This window comes from Carlito syrichta, unplaced genomic scaffold, assembly GCF_000164805.1.
Source record: "Carlito syrichta isolate Samal-C Ts95f unplaced genomic scaffold, Tarsius_syrichta-2.0.1 Scaffold308663, whole genome shotgun sequence".
Classification (NCBI taxonomy): domain Eukaryota; kingdom Metazoa; phylum Chordata; class Mammalia; order Primates; family Tarsiidae; genus Carlito; species Carlito syrichta.
Window position 1 is genome coordinate 315,336 of NW_007252759.1, and position 4,528 is coordinate 319,863.

A 4,528-nucleotide genomic window follows, 5' to 3' on the forward strand; every position below is an offset into this window, starting at 1 on the left:
CAGGTCGAGGCTGAGGTGGCCGGGAGCGGCCACTGCACTCCAGTCTGGGCAACTCAAAAAAAAAAAAAAAAAAAAAATTAGCTGGGTGTAATCACCCTGAGCCAATTCAAGGGTCACCTCCGCTGTGAATTCTTCCCAGACTACCCCAGGTAGGAGTGAGAACTGTTCCCCCTCCCCCCTACCCAGGCGCCATGCCCTTCACACTCCCTGCACACTGGGTCTAATTAATTCAACTATATACTCCCAATCCCAGCCCAATCTCTGTAATATAAATCGTAACATAATGCAAAAATATTTAAAGAACCTTAAAACTTCTTAATCTTCTCCATTACCCCCTCCTTGAGGTAACTAATATTACCCGTGTAATATTTACTCTTTCATTCCCTTGTGCACGATCATTCAGACATAGACATATAAGGAAGGTAAAGTTTTGGAGGGGTTTTTGTTGCCATTTTTACAAAAATTAAATTATTCTAAAGATGGAATAGAATACCATCTACTACACTTTTTAAAAAGTACCTTTTTAAAGACAGGATCTCACTCTGTCACCCAGGCTGAAGTACAGTGGCAGAATCCTAGTTCATTGGTAACCTTAAACTCTTGGGCACATGGGATCCTCCTGAGTAGCTAGCACTACACCCAGATAATTTTTAAAAAGATTTGTAGAGATAGGGTCTCACTATGTTGCCCAGGCTGATCTCAAACTCCTGGCCTCAAACAATCTTCCTGTCTAGGCCTCCCAAAGTGCTGGGAATATAGACATAAGCCACTGAGCCTGGCCATTACTCCTTTTTTCTGATTTAACATCATGGACATTTCTCCAAGTAAACAGATAGAGACGTAACACATTGTTAAATAGTTGTTGACTAATTTGGGTGTATAATTATTTATTTCCCAGTATTGAGGTTGTTTTTAGTTTTGTTTTGCTTTGTCACTATCAACAATGCTGCATTGAATATCCTTGCATGAAAAGCTTTACATTGTAACACTTTTATTTCTATAGGCTAGATTCCCAAAATAAGATAGTTGGGTCAAAGAATATGTGTTTTTTAATGTATTAGGCTGAATCAAATGAAACTGTTGATATTCAACCACTTTGCCCTAAAGAAAGCAATCTCATAAGGTTAAATCTAATATATTGCCAGATTGCTTTCCAAAAATAAAGTAGCCATTTACATTCCTACCAGAAACGTATGAAATTTCCTGTTACTTAAAGCCCACATCAGATCAGCACTGATATTATCATTGTGTTTACTTTTTGCCAATCTGATTAACGTCAATGAGTTTATTATTCATCCCCTCCTCCCGCTCCCAAGGGCTGAGATCCAACTTTATTCACATTGTAGCCTTGGACCTACCTGTATCATATAGAATGCTTTTTTCCTTCAAGTAACAGAAGACTCATACTGGCTTAAAAAATATGTATTGGCTCATGTGACTAGAAAAGAAAGCTTGGCTTCAGGATTGGTCTGAATCAAGATTTCATTCTTACACATGGCATCAGCGTAATCCTAAATCTTCTTAGGGTGACACCATAATCCTCATGGTGACAGAACACCTACTGCCCTAAAACAAAAGAGAAAAGGGAGAAGACTACCCATCTCACAGAACTCCTGGCAACAATCATCTACCTCTCACTGACTGGACTGTCTCTAAACCAATCTGTGGCAAATTAAGGCTGGTGAACTACACCTGGTTTACCCACATCAGTCGTGTGTCATCAAGAATAGGAGTTCTCGTTTCCCCTTGCAAGGTGTTCAATTAACAAGGCACTGAGCAAAAGATTTAAAACTCCAAGAGATAGAATTCTCAGGTTTTTTTCCATATGATAATGCATAAGCATCAGATGTTAGCGGTACAGTATTGTCAATTTCACAGAAAAGGTTGTCTGTTGACTTCAAAAGCTTTTCATCAAAAAGAGTTGAAAGAAATCTTGGTGTCTCTGAGAGTGTATTGTGAAGATACACAAGGCCTAAAATTAGGTAAATATTTCAAGGAAGGGCCCTTCAAATAAAATCTACAAACATTACGAAAGCCTCAGGATGGGCTAGGCACAGTGGCTCATGCCTATAATCCCAACACTTTGGGAGGCCAAGGTGAGAGGATTGCCTGAGCCCACAGGTTCGAGATCAGCCTGGGAACTTGGCGAGATCTCATCCCAACATAAATCAAAAAATTAGCCAGGCATGGTGGCACATGCCTGTAGTTACAGCTACTTGGAAGGCTGAGGTGGAAGGGTCACCTGAGTCCAGCAGGTTGAGGCTGTGACGGCCATGAGCATGCCACAGCACTCTAGTCTGGATGACAGAGTGAGACTCCAACTGAAAAAAAAAAGCCTCAGGGTGGAACACACAAACTTCATAACAATATTAAAGGAACACATTGTTTAGATTACAACAAACAACTAACAATTATTATTATTATTTTTTCTATTATTATTATTTTTGAGTAAGAGACTCACTCTCTCGTCCAGGCTGGAATGCAGTAGCATGCTCATGGCCACCACAGCCTCGACTTGCTGTGCTCAGGGGATCCTTCTGCCTCAACCTTCCAAGCAGCAGGAAATACAGGTGTGCGCGCACCATACCCAGCTAATTTTTTTTTTTTTTAATTGTAAAGACAAGGTCTCACCATGTTGCCCAAGCTGGTCTGGAACCCTTGGGCTCAGGCAATCCTTTTGCCTCAGCCTCCCAAAGTGCTGGGATTACAGGTGTGAGCCACCGTGCCCAGCCACACTAACCATTATTAAACAACTCTGGCACACTGGTAAGCACAGTCAGTTCTTCTGAGCAAAATTCCCACAAATAACCCCCTTAACACAGCAATTCTGGCACATTACTCCGCCTCCCACAGCCTTATATAACTCCCCTAAAGCATTTACCTCTTTGCAGACAGCAGAAAGTCTGCCTTTGCTGCTGTTCTGCCCACTTCTCTCTTACAGTGTATCTTTATAGCTTCCCTTTAATAAACCTACCTTTCTTAATTCACAACTGTCTTGGTGAATTCTTTCACAGCCCATGCAATTTTGGCACCAACTAAGTCGCATGTGCAACATGTATATTAGTTTGCTAGGGCTGCCATAGCAAAATACCACAGTCTGGGTGGTTTAAACAACAGAAATGTATTTTCTTACAGTTCTGGAGGCTGGGAAATCCAAGATCAAAGTGACAGTAGGTTTGGTTCCTCCTGAGGCCATCACTTCATGATGACCACCCTCTTGTTATATTCTCACATGGCCTTTTCTCTGTATGTGCACATTCCTAATGTGTCTTTCTCTTTTCTCCTTCTAAGGATACCAGTCAGATTGGATTAGAGCACCACTAGCAGCCTCAGTTTAACATAAATCACTTCTTTGAAGGCCCTATCTTCAAATACTGACACATGGATTAGGGCCTACTAACAAGACCTCGTTTAACCCAAATACCTCTTTGAAGGCCCAATTTCCCAATATAGTCATATTCTGAGGTACTGGGAGTTGGGACTTTAACCCGTGAATTTTGGGAAGCCACAATTCAGCCCATAACAGGGTGGATGATAAAGTGTGATGGATACACCCTGTGAAGTACCATGCAGCAGTCAGAAACACTGGGTTTGAGGTACATAAAGCAACTTGGCCAGCCTAGGCAACATAGTGAGACCTCGTCTCTACAAAAATAAAAACATTAGCTAGGCATGGTGGTGTGTGCCTATTGTTCTGGTTACTCAGGAGGCTGAGGCAGAAGTACCACCTTAGCCCAAGACTTTGAAGCTGTGGTGACCCCTGATCGTGTCCCTCCAGCCTGGGAAACAGAGTGAGATCCCAGCTTGGATGGATCCTAAAAATACAATTCTGCATAAGGATACTTTTCTTCATTTTCATATTTGATTCTGAACCTCAAGGGCAGAGGGTTGAGTTCTTTATACTCATCAGAGTTTGTAGTACATGATCCTCACTTTTTTGTTAAATCTCTCTCTTTCTCTCATTTTCTACTCTTCCTACTGTAGGTAACCATTGTACTGTGTTTAATGTGTGTGTGTGTGTGTTTGTATTTTTTGTTTTTTACATGTTCTTCATAATGTCCATTGTGGGCATCTATTTTTAATTTATAGAAGTTGTATTGGGTTACATATCTCATTCTGTTTCTTTTGGATATTGAAAGAGTAATAAAATTGCAGGTGTAAAAAGTCTTTACAGCCGGGCTCGGTGGTTCAGCCTGTAATCCCAGCACTTTGGTAGGCGATGCGAGTGGATTGCCTGGGTTCAAGACCCACCCGGGCAACTTGGTGAGACCTCGTCTCTACATTAAAAAATTAGCCAGGTGTGGTATCGCACACTGGGCAACTTGGCAAGACCTCATCTCTACAATAAATAATAAAAAAAAATTAGCCAGGCATGGTAGTGCAAGCCTATAATTCCAGCTACCTGGAAGGCTGGATTGCCAGAGCCCAGCACGTTGAGGCTGTGTTGGCCAGAAGCGTGCCACTGCACTCAAGTCTAGTTGACAGAGTAAGACTCCAACTCAAATAAATAAATAAATAAAGACTGCTG